The sequence below is a fragment of the Anser brachyrhynchus genome (assembly GCF_964034855.1).
Source record: "Anser brachyrhynchus genome assembly, contig: SCAFFOLD_121, whole genome shotgun sequence".
Taxonomy (NCBI): Eukaryota; Metazoa; Chordata; class Aves; order Anseriformes; family Anatidae; genus Anser; species Anser brachyrhynchus.
The window spans coordinates 305,710-328,922 of record NW_027663658.1 but is presented as its reverse complement, the minus strand read 5'-3'; the positions used below and the strand labels follow the sequence as shown (position 1 = coordinate 328,922).

General features: G+C 47.5%; 1 long non-coding RNA gene across 1 annotated transcript in view; it reads left to right on the top strand.

Moving 5' to 3' along the window:
• Positions 1-23,213, top strand: part of LOC308187075 — a 99,845-nt gene that overhangs the window by 69,218 nt on the left and 7,414 nt on the right. The window lies entirely within an intron of this gene.

The following is a 23,213-nucleotide window of genomic DNA, read 5'->3' as shown; positions in this document are numbered from 1 at the left end:
TTGCACGGTTAGGATACCGCGGCCGTTAAACCTAAGTCACCGGGCAGGCATCACCTTCAATACTTGTTTAATTTGCTGAAGGCTATGTTTTTGGTAAACAGTTGGGCCTTATTAATTTGCCGAGTTCCTTTCACAGATTTTAATCGCTCTTATAGGCGCTCCTGAGTCGGGTTAACAGGGTTAGTTAATACGTGGTCTTGTAGGGGTTTTTGTATCTGTCTAGGTCTGTTAATAATGTTTCTATGTAAGCTTGCGCCGTTAGAGGGGTGTGGCCCTGTACATGAGGGGCCTAGGATGATTCCTAGGATTGTTATGAGGATGGCAGCGGTTTTGGTGATAAGGGGTATGGTTATTGGGGGGGGTTTGGTTGGTGTGATGAAAGAGGTAATGATTATTCCTGCTGTAATGCTGCCTAGGGCGAGTCGGGTTAGGGGGGCGGTGATTAGTGGGTTGTTTTCGTTTATTGATACTATTGGGGGGATTCGGGTTTGTCCAGCTTGGACTAGGATGGTTATGCGGATGCTGTAGGTTGCGGTGAATGCTGTGGCTATAAGGGTTAGGAGTAGGGCTCAAGTATTTAGGTATGATGTGTTTAAGCTTTCGATGATGAGGTCTTTTGAGTAGAATCCGGCTAGGAATGGGGTTCCTATCAGCGCCAGGTTTCCGATGGTTAGGCAGGAAGTAGTGACTGGGAGTATTTTCTGTAGGCCTCCTATCTTTCGGATATCTTGTTCTCCGTTTAGGTTGTGGATGATAGACCCTGAGCATAGGAATAGTATGGCTTTAAAGAAGGCATGGGTTGAGATGTGTAGGAAGGCTAGTTGTGGGAGGTTTAGTCCGATAGTGACTATTATTAGTCCTAGTTGGCTGGATGTTGAGAAAGCAATGATTTTTTTGATGTCATTTTGGGTTAGGGCGCATGTGGCAGCGAATAGGGTTGATAGAGCACCTAGGCATAGGCAGGCAGTTAGGGCTGTCTGGTTGGTGGCTAGCAGGGGGTGCATGCGGATGAGCAGGAAGATTCCGGCTACTACTATGGTACTGGAGTGCAGTAGGGCTGATACTGGGGTGGGGCCTTCTATTGCTGCGGGCAGTCATGGGTGGAGTCCAAATTGGGCGGATTTTCCTGCGGCTGCGAGGATTAATCCTATGAGGGGGAGGATTGGGGTTTGGTGGGGGTGTACGGCTTGTTGGATCTCTCAGGTGTTGAATGTTGAAGCTAGTCATGCTATGCTCAGGATCAGTCCGATGTCTCCGATTCGGTTGTAGATTACGGCTCGTAGGACGGCGGTGTTGGCATCTGCTCGGCCTTGTCATCAGCCGATGAGAAGGAAGGACATGATTCGTACTCCTTCCCAGCCTACGAATAGGAGGAATATGTTGTTTGCGGTTGTTAGGAGGAGTATGGCGACTAGGAATGTCAGTAGGTAGGTGAAAAATTTTGTTACGTATGGCTCTGAGGCCATGTATCATATGGCGAATTGTAGGATTGATCATGTTACAAATAGGGCGATTGGAAGAAATGTTATTGAGTATTGGTCTATTTTTAGGCTCAGGGGGATTTTAAAGTTTATAATGAATTTTCACTCCCAGTGGCAGGTGACAGATTCTACTCCCGAGTAGATGAATGCGGTTGTAGGGGCTAGGCTAATTAGGAATGCGGTTTTAACAGCGCGGGTGGTGGCTTGTGGGGTGTTTTTAAAGTTTTTAAATAGAAATGGCAGGATGGTTGGGGTTAGGAGGATTGTCAGCGTGAGTAGTGTGAGGGAGTTGATTAGTAGTGTGGGGTTCACTACTTTTACTTGGATTTGCACCAAGATGGGTGGTTCCTAAGACCAGTGGATTGCTGTTATCCTTTAAAAGTAAGGGGGCTGAGGTTTTAGGCTCAGATGTAAGAGTTAGCAGCTCTTGTTGGTTAAACCCTCCCCTCGGCAGGTAAGAAGGTTTGAACTTCTATTCTTAGAATCACAGTCTAATGTTTGGTTTAAACTATACTTGCATGAGGGGATTCCGGAGATCAGTTCGGGTTTGAGGATTAGGAGGAATATTGGGATAATGTGGAGTGTTATGAGCAGGTGTTCTCGCGTGGTTGAGTTTTGCATAGATGTGATGTGGGAGGGGATTGAGCCTCGTTGGGTCATTAGTAGTATGAATAAGGTGTAGGAGGCGGTTAGTAGGGTTGCGATTCCTGTTAGGATGATCGTGAAGGCAGATCAGTTGAATAAGGTGATTATAATGGTTAGCTCTGCTATGAGGTTTGTTGTTGGGGGTAAGGCTATGTTTGTTAGATTGGCCAGCAATCATCAGGTAGCTATGAGTGGTAGGAGAGGTTGTAGGCCTCGTGTGAGTAGTAGAATTTGGCTGTGCGTACGTTCATAGTTTGTGTTGGCTAGGCAGAATAGTATGGAGGAAGTTAGTCCATGGGAAATTATTAGGATCATTGCCCCTGAGAATGATCAGTGGGTTTGGATTATTCCTGCGGCGATAACTAGGCCTATGTGGCTAACGGATGAATAAGCGATTAGTGATTTTAGGTCTGTCTGTCGTAGGCAGATTGAGCTAGTCATTAGGGCGCCTCATAGGGCCAGGGTTAGGAAGGGGTAGTGCAGGAGGTTGGACAGTGGGCCCATAAATAGAGTGACTCGTATAATTCCGTATCCTCCTAGCTTTAGTAGTAGGGCGGCGAGGAGTATTGAGCCTGCGATGGGTGCTTCTACGTGGGCTTTTGGCAGTCAGAGGTGTAGGCCGTATAGTGGGGCTTTTACTATGAATGCTATGAGCAGTGCTAGATCTGATAGTATTCCTGTCCATGAGGTGGATAGGGTTGGGTGGGTTAGTTGTAGGGTTGGCAGGTGCAGGGTGCCAATTTTCACGTATAGGTGTATGATTGTGATTAGCAGGGGTAGAGAGCTTACTGGCGTGTAGAATAGCAGGTAGATGCCAGCGCTTAGGCGTTCTGGTTGGTTCCCCCATCGGGTGATTAAGATTAGGGTGGGAATGAGGGTTGCTTCAAATGAGATGTAAAATAGTGCTAGTTCTGTGGTGGAAAAGGCTAGTAGGATGAATGGCTGGACTGCGACTAAGGTTGAGATAAAGATTCGTTTGCGTTGTAGGGGTTCTTGTTGCAGGTGGTTTTGGCTTGCTATGATTATGAGTGGGAGTAGTCAGCAGGATAGTACTAGGAGGGGGGATGAGATTTGGTCAATTCCTGTTCAGTTGGATAAAAATTTGTAGGGGTAGTAGGTTGGGATTAATCACTGTAGGCTTAGGGCAGCGATTAGGAGGCTGTATAAGGTGGTGTTAGTCCATAGAAATTTTGGTGGAGACAGCAGGGCTGTTGGAAGAAGTATGATTGTGGGTAGGATGATTTTTAGCATTGCAGGAGGTTTAGGTTGTGTAGATGGTCGGAGCCATGTGTGCGGGTGGAGGCTACTAGGATGGCCAGGCCTGTGCCCGCCTCACACGCTGAGAAGGTTAGCATGAGAATTGGTACCATGGTGAATGAGGAGACTTGGTTTTCGATGGATCATATTGATAGGCCTACGAATATCGATAATATTATGCTTTCAAGGCATAGTAGGGCGGATACTAGGTGGGTTCGGTGGAAGGCTAGTCCTAGTCCGCTGAAAATGAAGGCTGAGTAGAAGCTTAAATGTAGGGGCGACATAAGAAAGTTACAGGGTTGGCTGTAATCTGCTGGGTCGAAACCAGCTATCTTTTTGGTTAGACTAACTTTCTGTTATTCTGCTCATTCTAGGCCCCCTTGAATTCACTCGTAGGCCAGTCCGAGTGTTAGGAGAAGGAGGATCACTACAGTTCAGGTGAGGGTCATTAGGGGGGATTGGAGTTGGACGGCTCATGGCAGGGGGAGTAGGAGGGCGATTTCTAGGTCGAATAGGACGAACAGGATGGCTACTGAGGAAGAATCGGACTGAGAATGGTAATCGAGCAGATCCAAGTGGGTCGAATCCACATTCGTACGGTGAGAGTTTCTCTGAGTCGGGGTTTATTTGGGCGAGTCAGAAGTTTAATGCGGTTAGGGCGGCGCTTAGGATTGATGATAGGGCGAATATGAACATGAGTGCGTTCATTGCTCTCCTCTGGGTTTATACCAGATTCTAGAGATTGGAAGTCAATTGTAATTAATATACTAGAAGAGCAAGATCCTCATCAGTAGATGGTTATGTAGAGGAATAGTCAGATGATGTCTACGAAGTGTCAGTATCAGGCTGCTGCCTCGAATCCGAAGTGGTGGTCTGATGTAAAGTGGAACTTGATCAGTCGGAAGAGGCAGACGGTCAGGAAGGAGGATCCGATGATTACGTGGAGTCCGTGGAATCCAGTGGCAACGAAGAAGGTAGATCCGTAGACGCTATCGGCGATTGAGAATGGGGCTTCGTGGTATTCTATTGCTTGTAGGGCTGTGAAGTAGAATCCCAGGAGGATCGTTAGGGTTAGGGCGTGGATGGCGTGTTTTCGGTTTCCTTCTGTGATGCTGTGATGGGCTCACGTTACGGTAACGCCTGAGGCTAGTAGGATGGCTGTGTTTAGTAGGGGGACTTCTATCGGGTTGAGTGGTTTAATTCCTGTTGGGGGTCATTGGCCTCCTAGTTCTGGGGTTGGGGCCAGGCTCGAGTGGAAGAACGCTCAGAAGAACCCTAAGAAGAAGAATGCTTCGGATGTGATGAAAAGGATTATGCCGTATCGTAGGCCTTTTTGGACTGTGGGAGTGTGATGGCCTTGGAAGGTGCTTTCTCGTACAATGTCTCGTCATCATTGGAGTATTACTAGGAGTATTGAGATGAGGCCTAGGGTTAGTAGTATGGATGAGTTGTAGTGGAATCACATGATTAATCCTGAGGTTGTGAGTAGGGCGGCGGCTGCCCCGAAGATTGGTCAAGGGCTTGGGTCAACTATGTGGTATGAGTGTGCTTGGTGTGCCATTAGATGTTTTCTTGTAAGTATAGGCTTAGAAGGAGCACGAAGACGTAGGCCTGGATTATGGCTACTGCTACTTCTAGGATGGTTAGGAGTAGTAGGATGATTATTGTTAGGATGGATACTGCAGGAAGGGTGGGTATTAATGCAATGGAGGCTGTAGAGATGAGTTGGATGAGTAAGTGTCCTGCTGTAAGGTTGGCTGTAAGGCGGACTCCGAGGGCTAGGGGGCGGATTAGTAGGCTGGTTGTTTCGATCAGGATTAGTGCGGGGATTAGGGGTGTAGGGGTACCTTCGGGTAATAGGTGGGCTAAAGAGGCTGATGGTTGGTTTCGTAGGCCTGTTAGTAGTGTGGCGAGCCATAGTGGGAAGGCTAGGGCTATGTTCATAGATAGTTGGGTGGTTGGGGTGAATGTATATGGAAGGAGGCCTAGAAGGTTGATTGTAAGAAGTATGATTATTAGGGATGTAAATATTATGGCTCATTTGTGGCCATTTTTGTTGAGTGGGACTATTAGTTGTTTTGTGATTAGGTGAAGGAGTCATGTTTGGATAGTAGAAAGGCGGTTGTTGATTCATCGGTTGTTTGGGGACGGGAATAGTAGGGCTGGGAAGAGTAGGGATAGTAGGATTAAGGGGATGCCGAATAGATTGGGGCTGGAAAATTGGTCAAAGAAGCTTAGGTTCATGGTCAGGATCATGGTGTGGGTTTGGTAGTGAGGGAGGTCTTATTTGATGGGGGGTTGGTTGTGGTGAAGGCTAGTAGTTTTGGTTGGATGAGGAGTGCTAGGGTTAATCAGGTTATAATTATGATTGAAAATCATGGTGCGGGGTTAAGCTGTGGCATATCATTAAGGAGGGGGAAGTCCCTCTTTGGCTAGCTTAAAAGGCTAGTGCTGTTGCATAGCTTCTTAATGATTAGGATGATGATAGAAGGGACGATCAGGCCTCGAAATGTGGGAGTGGGGTTGATTCTACTACAATGGGTATGTAGCTGTGATTAGCCCCACAAATTTCTGAGCATTGTCCGTAAAAAATCCCAGGCCGGGTGGTAATGAATGAAGTTTGGTTTAGTCGGCCTGGGATTGCGTCTGTTTTAACTCCGAGCGTTGGGACTGCTCAGGAGTGGAGTACGTCTCCTGCAGTAATGATCACGCGGATGGGGGATTCTATTGGGATAACTACGCGGTGGTCAACTTCTAGCAGTCGGAAGTGGCCGTTGGGTAAGTCTGGGGTGGGCACTATGTAGGAGTCGAAGGATAGGTCTTTGAAGTCTGTGTATTCGTAGCTTCAGTATCATTGGTGGCCGATGGCTTTTAGGGTGAGGTCTGGTTCATCGATTTTGTCCATTATGTAGAGGATTTGTAGGGATGGGAGGGCGAGGAGTACCAGGACGATAGCAGGTAGGATTGTCCAGATCAGCTCTACTTCTTGGGCGTCTACAGCATTGGACGAGAGTTTTTCTGTTAGTATGTGGGCTAAAAGGTAGAGAACTAGGCTGCAGATAGCTAGGGCAACGATTAGGGCGTGGTCGTGGAATTCAACGAGTTCTTCTATGATGGGTGATGAGGCGTCTTGGAATCCTAGTTGGGAGTGGTTGGCCACATGAGATGTACAGGATTTTTACCTGTGATTTAGTCTTGACAAGGCTATGTAATTGGTTTACTAACGTCTCATAAGAAAGAAGCATGAGCGGTGAATGCAGTTGGCTTGAAACCAGCATGTGAGGGTTCGATTCCTTCCTTTCTTGTACTTGGACGAAGGCCGGTTCCTCGAAAGTATGGTATGGGGGAGGGCAGCCGTGGATTCATTCAACGTTTGTGGTAGTTAGTTCTGGTTGTAGGACTTTTCGTTTGGCCGAAAAGGCTTCTCAGATGATGAATATTAGTATGATTACGGCTACTATTGAGATTAGGGAGCCGATGGAGGAAATGGTGTTTCATAGTGTGTAGGCGTCGGGATAGTCCAAGTATCGTCGGGGTATTCCTGCTAGGCCTAGGAAGTGCTGGGGGAAGAACGTTAGGTTTACTCCTGTAAATATTACCCCGAAGTGGGCTTTTGCTCATGTTTGGTGTAGGGTAAACCCAGTGAGTAGTGGGAATCAGTGAGTAAATCCTGCTAGAATGGCAAAGACGGCGCCTATGGATAGGACGTAGTGGAAGTGGGCAACTACGTAGTACGTGTCGTGCAGGGCGATGTCTAGGGAAGAGTTTGCAAGAACGATTCCTGTTAATCCTCCGATGGTAAATAGGAAGATAAATCCTAGAGCTCATAGTATTGGGGGGGTCTCATTTGATTGTTCCTCCGTGCAGGGTGGCTAGTCAGCTAAATACTTTGATTCCGGTAGGGATGGCAATGATTATAGTGGCTGATGTAAAGTAGGCTCGGGTATCAACGTCTATTCCTACTGTAAACATGTGGTGAGCTCAGACGATGAATCCTAGGAAGCCGATGGATAGTATGGCTCAGACTATTCCCATGTAGCCGAAGGGCTCCTTTTTGCCTGAGTAGTACGTGACTACGTGTGAGATGATTCCGAACCCCGGTAGGATCAGAATATAGACTTCTGGGTGTCCGAAGAATCAGAATAGGTGTTGGTACAGGATTGGGTCTCCTCCTCCAGCGGGGTCGAAGAATGTGGTGTTTAGGTTTCGATCAGTTAGTAATATTGTAATACCGGCGGCGAGTACGGGGAGTGATAGAAGGAGTAGGATGGCGGTAATTAGTACGGATCAGACAAATAGTGGGGTTTGGTATTGTGAGAGTGCGGGGGGTTTTATGTTGATGGCTGTGGTGATAAAGTTGATGGCCCCAAGGATGGAGGAGATACCGGCTAAGTGGAGTGAGAAGATAGCCAGGTCTACTGAAGCTCCGGCGTGGGCAAGGTCACCTGCTAGGGGAGGGTAGACAGTTCAGCCTGTGCCGGCGCCAGCTTCTACAGTGGATGAGGCTAGTAGGAGGAGGAATGATGGGGGGAGGAGTCAAAAGCTTATGTTGTTTATTCGCGGGAATGCTATGTCGGGGGCACCGATTATGAGGGGGACTAATCAGTTGCCGAATCCTCCGATCATGATGGGTATGACTATAAAGAAGATTATTACAAAGGCGTGAGCGGTAACGATTACATTGTAAATTTGGTCGTCGCCTAGGAGAGTTCCTGGTTGTCCTAGTTCTGCGCGGATTAATAGGCTGAGTGCGGTGCCGACTATTCCTGCTCATGCCCCGAAGATGAGGTACAGGGTGCCAATATCCTTATGGTTAGTGGAAAATAGTCATCGGTTGATGAAGGTGACGGGTAAGATGGCTGAGTGTTGAAGCGTTAGGCTGTAGTCCTTTTTGCAGAGGTTTAATTCCTCTTCTTATCGGCTCTGTAGTGAAATTCATGTTGAGTTGCAAGCTCATCGATGCGCACTAGGGTGCGTCAGGGTCTTTGTAGGCAGAAGCCAATTGGTTTAGGCATTTAGCTGTTAACTAGAGTTTTGTGGGATCGAAGCCCATCTGTCTAGGGAGGCTTTAGCTTAATTAAAGCGTCTGACTTGCATTCAGAAGATACAGGTTAATATTCTGTAAGTCTTAATGTGCAGAAACTAAGAGGGTTTAACTCTTATTTAAGGCTTTGAAGGCCTTCGGTTTGGGGTGTTATCCTAAGTTTCTAGACAATGGCATGTATTATTGGGGACAGGGGAAGTAAGAGGATTGATAGTGAGGCAAGGACCGCAGTAGGTGTGCTTGGGGCTTTGCTAGTGTATCATTGTTTTATGTGGTTAGAGGAGTTGGGGGGAAGGGTAATTGTTGAGTGGTATGCGAGGCGTAGGTAGAAGAAGAGGCTGAGCAGTGATAGCATGGCAATTGCCATGGCTGCTGGTGTTATTTCCTGTTTAGTTAGTTCTTGGATGATAAGTCACTTTGGTATAAAGCCTGTTAATGGGGGGAGGCCTGCTAGGGATAAAAGTACTAGTATTAGGGTGGCGTTTAGCACTGGGGTTTTTGTTCATGAGGTTGTGATCATGGATAGGTTAAGGGCTTTGATTTTGTTAAGGGCTAGGAATACGGCTGATGTTATGATTGTGTATAGGTAGAAGGTAAGTAAGGCCAATTTGGGGCTGTAAACTAGGATGATGGCGATTCAGCCTAAGTGGGAGATGGACGAGAAGGCTAGGATTTTGCGTGTTTGTGTTTGGTTCAGTCCTATTCAGCCTCCTAGTGCTGTTGAGGCTAGGGCCATGGCGGTGAGTAGAGCTGGGTCGAGGGATTTGGATGTTAGTAGGAGCAGGGTTAGTGGGGGGAATTTTATGAGGGTCGAGAGTAGCAGGGCTGTTATTAGTGGCGATCCTTGTAGTACTTCTGGGAATCAGAAGTGAAATGGCACTAGGCCCAGTTTAATAGCGATTGCTGCTGTCAGTAGTAGACAGGAGGTTGGGTGGTTTATTTGTGTGATGTCTCATTGGCCGGTGACTCAGGCATTGGTTATGCTAGAGAATAGGACCAGGGCGGAAGCAGCTGCTTGGGTTAGGAAGTATTTCGTTGCGGCTTCTACTGCTCGTGGGTGGTGGGATTTGGCAATTAGGGGAATGATGGCTAGTGTGTTGATCTCCAGTCCTGTCCAGGCCAGAACTCAGTGGTTGCTGGAAATTGTGATTGTGGTGCCCAAGATGAGGCTGAAGGTTATGATTGGGGTCGCGTAAGGGTTCATTAGTAGAGGAGGGGGTTAAACCATCATTTTCGGGGTATGGGCCCGATAGCTTGATTAGCTGACTCTACTAGAAAATAATATAAGGGAAGTATGGAGAATTTTGATTTCTCTTGTGTGGGTCCAATTCCTACTTTTCTAAGGTCAACAGGAAATGAGAGGGCTGTTATACCTCTATGTTCACTTTATCATAGTGACCCTTTGTAGTTCAGGCACATTTCCTTATGTAAGGAGGTAGGCCTGCATAGCAGATAGGTATGCTGATGTGTCAGAGGCACAGAGCTAGTGTGAGGGGTAGGAAGTTTTTTCATAGTAGGTGCATTAGTTGGTCATATCGGAATCGTGGGTATGAAGCTCGGACCCATAAGAAACCAGAAGATAGTAGGAGGACTTTTGTGGCTAGGATGACGGGGAATAGTTCTGTGGGTGGCCCTAGGGCGCTTGGGTTTAGGAATATGATGGCTGTAAGTGTATTTATTAGCATAATGTTCGCATATTCAGCTAGGAAGAATAAGGCGAAGGGTCCTGCGGCGTATTCAACGTTAAACCCTGAGACTAGCTCAGATTCACCCTCTGTGAGGTCAAAAGGAGCTCGGTTTGTCTCTGCTAGGGTGGATACGTATCATATTATTGCTAGGGGTCATGAGGAGAAAATGAAGTATAGAGGCTCCTGTGCGACGGCAAAGGAGCTGAGTGTGTAGCTTCCGCTTAGTATGATTATTGATAGCAGGATTATGGCCAGTGTCACTTCGTATGAAATGGTCTGTGCTACTGCCCGTAGGGCTCCGATTAGTGCGTATTTTGAGTTCGAGGCTCAGCCTGATCATAGGACTGAGTAGACGGCTAGGCTTGACATGGCTATTAGGAAGAGAACTCCGAGGTTTAGATCTGCTAGGGGAAATGGGAGTGGTAGTGGTGCTCAAGTGGTGAGGGCTAGGACAAGGGCTAGTATTGGTATCAGAATGAATAGAAGTGGGGAAGAGGTAGAGGGTCGGATGGGCTCTTTGGTAAATAGTTTCAGTCCGTCCGCAAATGGTTGAAGTAGGCCAAAAGGCCCGACAACGTTAGGGCCTTTGCGGGATTGTATGTAGCTTAGGATTTTCCGTTCTACTAGGGTTAGGAAGGCTACGGCAATCAGGATTGGGATGATGTATAGGAGGGATATAACGAGGCAGCTTAGTGTTGTTATTTGAATCATGGGTGAAGCTAGGGAGAGGATTTGAACCTCTGGGGAAAGGGCTTAAGCCTTCTGCACTTGCCGGGCTCTGCCACTCTAGCTGGTCCTTTTCTAGGATTGAAAGTGGTGGGGGAAGGCCCTCTTCACGGTTTAGTTGGTTTCACTGCTTAGAGCAGGGGGGGGGGCGTGCTTGTGGTATTGGCCCCACTTTCCCGGTCCTTTCGTACTGGGGAGAGTGTGTCATAGATAGAAACCGACCTGGATTGCTCCGGTCTGAACTCAGATCACGTAGGACTGTTAATCGTTGAACAAACGAACCCTTAATAGCGGCTGCACCATTAGGATGTCCTGATCCAACATCGAGGTCGTAAACCCCCCTGTCGATATGGGCTCTTGAGGGGGATTGCGCTGTTATCCCTGGGGTAGCTTGGTCCATTAATCAATTATATTGGGTCTGGTCACTGTTAGCACTTTGAGGGGTAGCTCTAGGTAAAGAGGTATGGTCTTGTTTTTGGAGGATTTGTTCTCCTCCAAGGTCGCCCCAACCGAAAAATATCGACCAGGCTCTGCGATGGTAGTGGCCCCAGTGGGGTTGATTGAGGATTCGCGGTGGTCGTTGATTTTTAAGTTCCACAGGGTCTTCTCGTCTTATGTTCACATCCCCGCTTTTGCACGGGGAGATCAATTTCACTGATTATCTGTGAGAGACAGTTAAGACCTCGTTTAGCCATTCATACAAGTCTCGATTTATGGGACAATTGATTGCGCTACCTTTGCACGGTTAGGATACCGAGGCTACTAGGATGGCCAGGCCTGTGCCCGCCTCACACGCTGAGAAGGTTAGCATGAGAATTGGTACCATGGTGAATGAGGAGACTTGGTTTTCGATGGATCATATTGATAGGCCTACGAATATCGATAATATTATGCTTTCAAGGCATAGTAGGGCGGATACTAGGTGGGTTCGGTGGAAGGCTAGTCCTAGTCCGCTGAAAATGAAGGCTGAGTAGAAGCTTAAATGTAGGGGCGACATAAGAAAGTTACAGGGTTGGCTGTAATCTGCTGGGTCGAAACCAGCTATCTTTTTGGTTAGACTAACTTTCTGTTATTCTGCTCATTCTAGGCCCCCTTGAATTCACTCGTAGGCCAGTCCGAGTGTTAGGAGAAGGAGGATCACTACAGTTCAGGTGAGGGTCATTAGGGGGGATTGGAGTTGGACGGCTCATGGCAGGGGGAGTAGGAGGGCGATTTCTAGGTCGAATAGGACGAACAGGATGGCTACTGAGGAAGAATCGGACTGAGAATGGTAATCGAGCAGATCCAAGTGGGTCGAATCCACATTCGTACGGTGAGAGTTTCTCTGAGTCGGGGTTTATTTGGGCGAGTCAGAAGTTTAATGCGGTTAGGGCGGCGCTTAGGATTGATGATAGGGCGAATATGAACATGAGTGCGTTCATTGCTCTCCTCTGGGTTTATACCAGATTCTAGAGATTGGAAGTCAATTGTAATTAATATACTAGAAGAGCAAGATCCTCATCAGTAGATGGTTATGTAGAGGAATAGTCAGATGACGTCTACGAAGTGTCAGTATCAGGCTGCTGCCTCGAATCCGAAGTGGTGGTCTGATGTAAAGTGGAACTTGATCAGTCGGAAGAGGCAGACGGTCAGGAAGGAGGATCTGATGATTACGTGGAGTCCGTGGAATCCAGTGGCAACGAAGAAGGTAGATCCGTAGACGCTATCGGCGATTGAGAATGGGGCTTCGTGGTATTCTATTGCTTGTAGGGCTGTGAAGTAGAATCCCAGGAGGATCGTTAGGGTTAGGGCGTGGATGGCGTGTTTTCGGTTTCCTTCTGTGATGCTGTGATGGGCTCACGTTACGGTAACGCCTGAGGCTAGTAGGATGGCTGTGTTTAGTAGGGGGACTTCTATCGGGTTGAGTGGTTTAATTCCTGTTGGGGGTCATTGGCCTCCTAGTTCTGGGGTTGGGGCCAGGCTCGAGTGGAAGAACGCTCAGAAGAACCCTAAGAAGAAGAATGCTTCGGATGTGATGAAAAGGATTATGCCGTATCGTAGGCCTTTTTGGACTGTGGGAGTGTGATGGCCTTGGAAGGTGCTTTCTCGTACAATGTCTCGTCATCATTGGAGTATTACTAGGAGTATTGAGATGAGGCCTAGGGTTAGTAGTATGGATGAGTTGTAGTGGAATCACATGATTAATCCTGAGGTTGTGAGTAGGGCGGCGGCTGCCCCGAAGATTGGTCAAGGGCTTGGGTCAACTATGTGGTATGAGTGTGCTTGGTGTGCCATTAGATGTTTTCTTGTAAGTATAGGCTTAGAAGGAGCACGAAGACGTAGGCCTGGATTATGGCTACTGCTACTTCTAGGATGGTTAGGAGTAGTAGGATGATTATTGTTAGGATGGATACTGCAGGAAGGGTGGGTATTAATGCAATGGAGGCTGTAGAGACGAGTTGGATGAGTAAGTGTCCTGCTGTAAGGTTGGCTGTAAGGCGGACTCCGAGGGCTAGGGGGCGGATTAGTAGGCTGGTTGTTTCGATCAGGATTAGTGCGGGGATTAGGGGTGTAGGGGTACCTTCGGGTAATAGGTGGGCTAAAGAGGCTGATGGTTGGTTTCGTAGGCCTGTTAGTAGTGTGGCGAGCCATAGTGGGAAGGCTAGGGCTATGTTCATAGATAGTTGGGTGGTTGGGGTGAATGTATATGGAAGGAGGCCTAGAAGGTTGATTGTAAGAAGTATGATTATTAGGGATGTAAATATTATGGCTCATTTGTGGCCATTTTTGTTGAGTGGGACTATTAGTTGTTTTGTGATTAGGTGAAGGAGTCATGTTTGGATAGTAGAAAGGCGGTTGTTGATTCATCGGTTGTTTGGGGACGGGAATAGTAGGGCTGGGAAGAGTAGGGATAGTAGGATTAAGGGGATGCCGAATAGATTGGGGCTGGAAAATTGGTCAAAGAAGCTTAGGTTCATGGTCAGGATCATGGTGTGGGTTTGGTAGTGAGGGAGGTCTTATTTGATGGGGGGTTGGTTGTGGTGAAGGCTAGTAGTTTTGGTTGGATGAGGAGTGCTAGGGTTAATCAGGTTATAATTATGATTGAAAATCATGGTGCGGGGTTAAGCTGTGGCATATCATTAAGGAGGGGGAAGTCCCTCTTTGGCTAGCTTAAAAGGCGAGTGCTGTTGCATAGCTTCTTAATGATTAGGATGATGATAGAAGGGACGATCAGGCCTCGAAATGTGGGAGTGGGGTTGATTCTACTACAATGGGTATGTAGCTGTGATTAGCCCCGCAAATTTCTGAGCATTGTCCGTAAAAAATCCCAGGCCGGGTGGTAATGAATGAAGTTTGGTTTAGTCGGCCTGGGATTGCGTCTGTTTTAACTCCGAGCGTTGGGACTGCTCAGGAGTGGAGTACGTCTCCTGCAGTAATGATCACGCGGATGGGGGATTCTATTGGGATAACTACGCGGTGGTCAACTTCTAGCAGTCGGAAGTGGCCGTTGGGTAAGTCTGGGGTGGGCACTATGTAGGAGTCGAATGATAGGTCTTTGAGGTCTGTGTATTCGTAGCTTCAGTATCATTGGTGGCCGATGGCTTTTAGGGTGAGGTCTGGTTCATCGATTTTGTCCATTATGTAGAGGATTTGTAGGGATGGGAGGGCGAGGAGTACCAGGACGATAGCAGGTAGGATTGTCCAGATCAGCTCTACTTCTTGGGCGTCTACAGCATTGGACGAGAGTTTTTCTGTTAGTATGTGGGCTAAAAGGTAGAGAACTAGGCTGCAGATAGCTAGGGCAACGATTAGGGCGTGGTCGTGGAATTCAACGAGTTCTTCTATGATGGGTGATGAGGCGTCTTGGAATCCTAGTTGGGAGTGGTTGGCCACATGAGATGTACAGGATTTTTACCTGTGATTTAGTCTTGACAAGGCTATGTAATTGGTTTACTAACGTCTCATAAGAAAGAAGCATGAGCGGTGAATGCAGTTGGCTTGAAACCAGCATGTGAGGGTTCGATTCCTTCCTTTCTTGTACTTGGACGAAGGCCGGTTCCTCGAAAGTATGGTATGGGGGAGGGCAGCCGTGGATTCATTCAACGTTTGTGGTAGTTAGTTCTGGTTGTAGGACTTTTCGTTTGGCCGAAAAGGCTTCTCAGATGATGAATATTAGTATGATTACGGCTACTATTGAGATTAGGGAGCCGATGGAGGAAATGGTGTTTCATAGTGTGTAGGCGTCGGGATAGTCCGAGTATCGTCGGGGTATTCCTGCTAGGCCTAGGAAGTGCTGGGGGAAGAACGTTAGGTTTACTCCTGTAAATATTACCCCGAAGTGGGCTTTTGCTCATGTTTGGTGTAGGGTAAACCCAGTGAGTAGTGGGAATCAGTGAGTAAATCCTGCTAGAATGGCAAAGACGGCGCCTATGGATAGGACGTAGTGGAAGTGGGCAACTACGTAGTACGTGTCGTGCAGGGCGATGTCTAGGGAAGAGTTTGCAAGAACGATTCCTGTTAATCCTCCGATGGTAAATAGGAAGATAAATCCTAGAGCTCATAGTATTGGGGGGGTCTCATTTGATTGTTCCTCCGTGCAGGGTGGCTAGTCAGCTAAATACTTTGATTCCGGTAGGGATGGCAATGATTATAGTGGCTGATGTAAAGTAGGCTCGGGTATCAACGTCTATTCCTACTGTAAACATGTGGTGAGCTCAGACGATGAATCCTAGGAAGCCGATGGATAGTATGGCTCAGACTATTCCCATGTAGCCGAAGGGCTCCTTTTTGCCTGAGTAGTACGTGACTACGTGTGAGATGATTCCAAACCCCGGTAGGATCAGAATATAGACTTCTGGGTGTCCGAAGAATCAGAATAGGTGTTGGTACAGGATTGGGTCTCCTCCTCCAGCGGGGTCGAAGAATGTGGTGTTTAGGTTTCGATCAGTTAGTAATATTGTAATACCGGCGGCGAGTACGGGGAGTGATAGAAGGAGTAGGATGGCGGTAATTAGTACGGATCAGACAAATAGTGGGGTTTGGTATTGTGAGAGTGCGGGGGGTTTTATGTTGATGGCTGTGGTGATAAAGTTGATGGCCCCAAGGATGGAGGAGATACCGGCTAAGTGGAGTGAGAAGATAGCCAGGTCTACTGAAGCTCCGGCGTGGGCAAGGTTACCTGCTAGGGGAGGGTAGACAGTTCAGCCTGTGCCGGCGCCAGCTTCTACAGTGGATGAGGCTAGTAGGAGGAGGAATGATGGGGGGAGGAGTCAAAAGCTTATGTTGTTTATTCGCGGGAATGCTATGTCGGGGGCACCGATTATGAGGGGGACTAATCAGTTGCCGAATCCTCCGATCATGATGGGTATGACTATAAAGAAGATTATTACAAAGGCGTGAGCGGTAACGATTACATTGTAAATTTGGTCGTCGCCTAGGAGAGTTCCTGGTTGTCCTAGTTCTGCGCGGATTAATAGGCTGAGTGCGGTGCCGACTATTCCTGCTCATGCCCCGAAGATGAGGTACAGGGTGCCAATATCCTTATGGTTAGTGGAAAATAGTCATCGGTTGATGAAGGTGACGGGTAAGATGGCTGAGTGTTGAAGCGTTAGGCTGTAGTCCTTTTTACAGAGGTTTAATTCCTCTTCTTATCGGCTCTGTAGTGAAATTCATGTTGAGTTGCAAGCTCATCGATGCGCACTAGGGTGCGTCAGGGTCTTTGTAGGCAGAAGCCAATTGGTTTAGGCATTTAGCTGTTAACTAGAGTTTTGTGGGATCGAAGCCCATCTGTCTAGGGAGGCTTTAGCTTAATTAAAGCGTCTGACTTGCATTCAGAAGATACAGGTTAATATTCTGTAAGTCTTAATGTGCAGAAACTAAGAGGGTTTAACTCTTATTTAAGGCTTTGAAGGCCTTCGGTTTGGGGTGTTATCCTAAGTTTCTAGACAATGGCATGTATTATTGGGGACAGGGGAAGTAAGAGGATTGATAGTGAGGCAAGGACCGCAGTAGGTGTGCTTGGGGCTTTGCTAGTGTATCATTGTTTTATGTGGTTAGAGGAGTTGGGGGGAAGGGTAATTGTTGAGTGGTATGCGAGGCGTAGGTAGAAGAAGAGGCTGAGCAGTGATAGCATGGCAATTGCCATGGCTGCTGGTGTTATTTCCTGTTTAGTTAGTTCTTGGATGATAAGTCACTTTGGTATAAAGCCTGTTAATGGGGGGAGGCCTGCTAGGGATAAAAGTACTAGTATTAGGGTGGCGTTTAGCACTGGGGTTTTTGTTCATGAGGTTGTGATCATGGATAGGTTAAGGGCTTTGATTTTGTTAAGGGCTAGGAATACGGCTGATGTTATGATTGTGTATAGGTAGAAGGTAAGTAAGGCCAATTTGGGGCTGTAAACTAGGATGATGGCGATTCAGCCTAAGTGGGAGATGGACGAGAAGGCTAGGATTTTGCGTGTTTGTGTTTGGTTCAGTCCTATTCAGCCTCCTAGTGCTGTTGAGGCTAGGGCCATGGCGGTGAGTAGAGCTGGGTCGAGGGATTTGGATGTTAGTAGGAGCAGGGTTAGTGGGGGGAATTTTATGAGGGTCGAGAGTAGCAGGGCTGTTATTAGTGGCGATCCTTGTAGTACTTCTGGGAATCAGAAGTGAAATGGCACTAGGCCCAGTTTAATAGCGATTGCTGCTGTCAGTAGTAGACAGGAGGTTGGGTGGTTTATTTGTGTGATGTCTCATTGGCCAGTGACTCAGGCATTGGTTATGCTAGAGAATAGGACCAGGGCGGAAGCAGCTGCTTGGGTTAGGAAGTATTTCGTTGCGGCTTCTACTGCTCGTGGGTGGTGGGATTTGGCAATTAGGGGAATGATGGCTAGTGCGTTGATCTCCAGTCCTGTCCAGGCCAGAACTCAGTGGTTGCTGGAAATTGTGATGGTGGTGCCCAAGATGAGGCTGAAGGTTATGATTGGGGTCGCGTAAGGGTTCATTAGTAGAGGAGGGGGTTAAACCATCATTTTCGGGGTATGGGCCCGATAGCTTGATTAGCTGACTCTACTAGAAAATAATATAAGGGAAGTATGGAGAATTTTGATTTCTCTTGTGTGGGTTCAATTCCTACTTTTCTAAGGTCAACAGGAAATGAGAGGGCTGTTATACCTCTATGTTCACTTTATCATAGTGACCCTTTGTAGTTCAGGCACATTTCCTTATGTAAGGAGGTAGGCCTGCATAGCAGATAGGTATGCTGATGTGTCAGAGGCACAGAGCTAGTGTGAGGGGTAGGAAGTTTTTTCATAGTAGGTGCATTAGTTGGTCATATCGGAATCGTGGGTATGAAGCTCGGACCCATAAGAAACCAGAAGATAGTAGGAGGACTTTTGTGGCTAGGATGACGGGGAATAGTTCTGTGGGTGGCCCTAGGGCGCTTGGGTTTAGGAATATGATGGCTGTAAGTGTATTTATTAGCATAATGTTCGCATATTCAGCTAGGAAGAATAAGGCGAAGGGTCCTGCGGCGTATTCAACGTTAAACCCTGAGACTAGCTCAGATTCACCCTCTGTGAGGTCAAAAGGAGCTCGGTTTGTCTCTGCTAGGGTGGATACGTATCATATTATTGCTAGGGGTCATGAGGAGAAAATGAAGTATAGAGGCTCCTGTGCGACGGCAAAGGAGCTGAGTGTGTAGCTTCCGCTTAGTATGATTATTGATAGCAGGATTATGGCCAGTGTCACTTCGTATGAAATGGTCTGTGCTACTGCCCGTAGGGCTCCGATTAGTGCGTATTTTGAGTTCGAGGCTCAGCCTGATCATAGGACTGAGTAGACGGCTAGGCTTGACATGGCTATTAGGAAGAGAACTCCGAGGTTTAGATGTGCTAGGGGAAATGGGAGTGGTAGTGGTGCTCAAGTGGTGAGGGCTAGGACAAGGGCTAGTATTGGTATCAGAATGAATAGAAGTGGGGAAGAGGTAGAGGGTCGGATGGGCTCTTTGGTAAATAGTTTCAGTCCGTCCGCAAATGGTTGAAGTAGGCCAAAAGGCCCGACAACATTAGGGCCTTTGCGGGATTGTATGTAGCTTAGGATTTTCCGTTCTACTAGGGTTAGGAAGGCTACGGCAATCAGGATTGGGATGATGTATAGGAGGGATATAACGAGGCAGCTTAGTGTTGTTATTTGAATCATGGGTGAAGCTAGGGAGAGGATTTGAACCTCTGGGGAAAGGGCTTAAGCCTTCTGCACTTGCCGGGCTCTGCCACTCTAGCTGGTCCTTTTCTAGGATTGAAAGTGGTGGGGGAAGGCCCTCTTCACGGTTTAGTTGGTTTCACTGCTTAGAGCGGGGGGGGGGCGTGCTTGTGGTATTGGCCCCACTTTCCCGGTCCTTTCGTACTGGGGAGAGTGTGTCATAGATAGAAACCGACCTGGATTGCTCCGGTCTGAACTCAGATCACGTAGGACTGTTAATCGTTGAACAAACGAACCCTTAATAGCGGCTGCACCATTAGGATGTCCTGATCCAACATCGAGGTCGTAAACCCCCCTGTCGATATGGGCTCTTGAGGGGGATTGCGCTGTTATCCCTGGGGTAGCTTGGTCCATTAATCAATTATATTGGGTCTGGTCACTGTTAGCACTTTGAGGGGTAGCTCTAGGTAAAGAGGTATGGTCTTGTTTTTGGAGGATTTGTTCTCCTCCAAGGTCGCCCCAACCGAAAAATATCGACCAGGCTCTGCGATGGTAGTGGCCCCAGTGGGGTTGATTGAGGATTCGCGGTGGTCGTTGATTTTTAAGTTCCACAGGGTCTTCTCGTCTTATGTTCACATCCCCGCTTTTGCACGGGGAGATCAATTTCACTGATTATCTGTGAGAGACAGTTAAGACCTCGTTTAGCCATTCATACAAGTCTCGATTTATGGGACAATTGATTGCGCTACCTTTGCACGGTTAGGATACCGCGGCCGTTAAAACTAAGTCACCGGGCAGGCATCACCTTCAATTGTAAATTTGGTCGTCGCCTAGGAGAGTTCCTGGTTGTCCTAGTTCTGCGCGGATTAATAGGCTGAGTGCGGTGCCGACTATTCCTGCTCATGCCCCGAAGATGAGGTACAGGGTGCCAATATCCTTATGGTTAGTGGAAAATAGTCATCGGTTGATGAAGGTGACGGGTAAGATGGCTGAGTGTTGAAGCGTTAGGCTGTAGTCCTTTTTACAGAGGTTTAATTCCTCTTCTTATCGGCTCTGTAGTGAAATTCATGTTGAGTTGCAAGCTCATCGATGCGCACTAGGGTGCGTCAGGGTCTTTGTAGGCAGAAGCCAATTGGTTTAGGCATTTAGCTGTTAACTAGAGTTTTGTGGGATCGAAGCCCATCTGTCTAGGGAGGCTTTAGCTTAATTAAAGCGTCTGACTTGCATTCAGAAGATACAGGTTAATATTCTGTAAGTCTTAATGTGCAGAAACTAAGAGGGTTTAACTCTTATTTAAGGCTTTGAAGGCCTTCGGTTTGGGGTGTTATCCTAAGTTTCTAGACAATGGCATGTATTATTGGGGACAGGGGAAGTAAGAGGATTGATAGTGAGGCAAGGACCGCAGTAGGTGTGCTTGGGGCTTTGCTAGTGTATCATTGTTTTATGTGGTTAGAGGAGTTGGGGGGAAGGGTAATTGTTGAGTGGTATGCGAGGCGTAGGTAGAAGAAGAGGCTGAGCAGTGATAGCATGGCAATTGCCATGGCTGCTGGTGTTATTTCCTGTTTAGTTAGTTCTTGGATGATAAGTCACTTTGGTATAAAGCCTGTTAATGGGGGGAGGCCTGCTAGGGATAAAAGTACTAGTATTAGGGTGGCGTTTAGCACTGGGGTTTTTGTTCATGAGGTTGTGATCATGGATAGGTTAAGGGCTTTGATTTTGTTAAGGGCTAGGAATACGGCTGATGTTATGATTGTGTATAGGTAGAAGGTAAGTAAGGCCAATTTGGGGCTGTAAACTAGGATGATGGCGATTCAGCCTAAGTGGGAGATGGACGAGAAGGCTAGGATTTTGCGTGTTTGTGTTTGGTTCAGTCCTATTCAGCCTCCTAGTGCTGTTGAGGCTAGGGCCATGGCGGTGAGTAGAGCTGGGTCGAGGGATTTGGATGTTAGTAGGAGCAGGGTTAGTGGGGGGAATTTTATGAGGGTCGAGAGTAGCAGGGCTGTTATTAGTGGCGATCCTTGTAGTACTTCTGGGAATCAGAAGTGAAATGGCACTAGGCCCAGTTTAATAGCGATTGCTGCTGTCAGTAGTAGACAGGAGGTTGGGTGGTTTATTTGTGTGATGTCTCATTGGCCGGTGACTCAGGCATTGGTTATGCTAGAGAATAGGACCAGGGCGGAAGCAGCTGCTTGGGTTAGGAAGTATTTCGTTGCGGCTTCTACTGCTCGTGGGTGGTGGGATTTGGCAATTAGGGGAATGATGGCTAGTGCGTTGATCTCCAGTCCTGTCCAGGCCAGAACTCAGTGGTTGCTGGAAATTGTGATGGTGGTGCCCAAGATGAGGCTGAAGGTTATGATTGGGGTCGCGTAAGGGTTCATTAGTAGAGGAGGGGGTTAAACCATCATTTTCGGGGTATGGGCCCGATAGCTTGATTAGCTGACTCTACTAGAAAATAATATAAGGGAAGTATGGAGAATTTTGATTTCTCTTGTGTGGGTTCAATTCCTACTTTTCTAAGGTCAACAGGAAATGAGAGGGCTGTTATACCTCTATGTTCACTTTATCATAGTGACCCTTTGTAGTTCAGGCACATTTCCTTATGTAAGGAGGTAGGCCTGCATAGCAGATAGGTATGCTGATGTGTCAGAGGCACAGAGCTAGTGTGAGGGGTAGGAAGTTTTTTCATAGTAGGTGCATTAGTTGGTCATATCGGAATCGTGGGTATGAAGCTCGGACCCATAAGAAACCAGAAGATAGTAGGAGGACTTTTGTGGCTAGGATGACGGGGAATAGTTCTGTGGGTGGCCCTAGGGCGCTTGGGTTTAGGAATATGATGGCTGTAAGTGTATTTATTAGCATAATGTTCGCATATTCAGCTAGGAAGAATAAGGCGAAGGGTCCTGCGGCGTATTCAACGTTAAACCCTGAGACTAGCTCAGATTCACCCTCTGTGAGGTCAAAAGGAGCTCGGTTTGTCTCTGCTAGGGTGGATACGTATCATATTATTGCTAGGGGTCATGAGGAGAAAATGAAGTATAGAGGCTCCTGTGCGACGGCAAAGGAGCTGAGTGTGTAGCTTCCGCTTAGTATGATTATTGATAGCAGGATTATGGCCAGTGTCACTTCGTATGAAATGGTCTGTGCTACTGCCCGTAGGGCTCCGATTAGTGCGTATTTTGAGTTCGAGGCTCAGCCTGATCATAGGACTGAGTAGACGGCTAGGCTTGACATGGCTATTAGGAAGAGAACTCCGAGGTTTAGATCTGCTAGGGGAAATGGGAGTGGTAGTGGTGCTCAAGTGGTGAGGGCTAGGACAAGGGCTAGTATTGGTATCAGAATGAATAGAAGTGGGGAAGAGGTAGAGGGTCGGATGGGCTCTTTGGTAAATAGTTTCAGTCCGTCCGCAAATGGTTGAAGTAGGCCAAAAGGCCCGACAACGTTAGGGCCTTTGTGGGATTGTATGTAGCTTAGGATTTTCCGTTCTACTAGGGTTAGGAAGGCTACGGCAATCAGGATTGGGATGATGTATAGGAGGGATATAACGAGGCAGCTTAGTGTTGTTATTTGAATCATGGGTGAAGCTAGGGAGAGGATTTGAACCTCTGGGGAAAGGGCTTAAGCCTTCTGCACTTGCCGGGCTCTGCCACTCTAGCTGGTCCTTTTCTAGGATTGAAAGTGGTGGGGGAAGGCCCTCTTCACGGTTTAGTTGGTTTCACTGCTTAGAGCGGGGGGGGGGCGTGCTTGTGGTATTGGCCCCACTTTCCCGGTCCTTTCGTACTGGGGAGAGTGTGTCATAGATAGAAACCGACCTGGATTGCTCCAGTCTGAACTCAGATCACGTAGGACTGTTAATCGTTGAACAAACGAACCCTTAATAGCGGCTGCACCATTAGGATGTCCTGATCCAACATCGAGGTCGTAAACCCCCCTGTCGATATGGGCTCTTGAGGGGGATTGCGCTGTTATCCCTGGGGTAGCTTGGTCCATTAATCAATTATATTGGGTCTGGTCACTGTTAGCACTTTGAGGGGTAGCTCTAGGTAAAGAGGTATGGTCTTGTTTTTGGAGGATTTGTTCTCCTCCAAGGTCGCCCCAACCGAAAAATATCGACCAGGCTCTGCGATGGTAGTGGCCCCAGTGGGGTTGATTGAGGATTCGCGGTGGTCGTTGATTTTTAAGTTCCACAGGGTCTTCTCGTCTTATGTTCACATCCCCG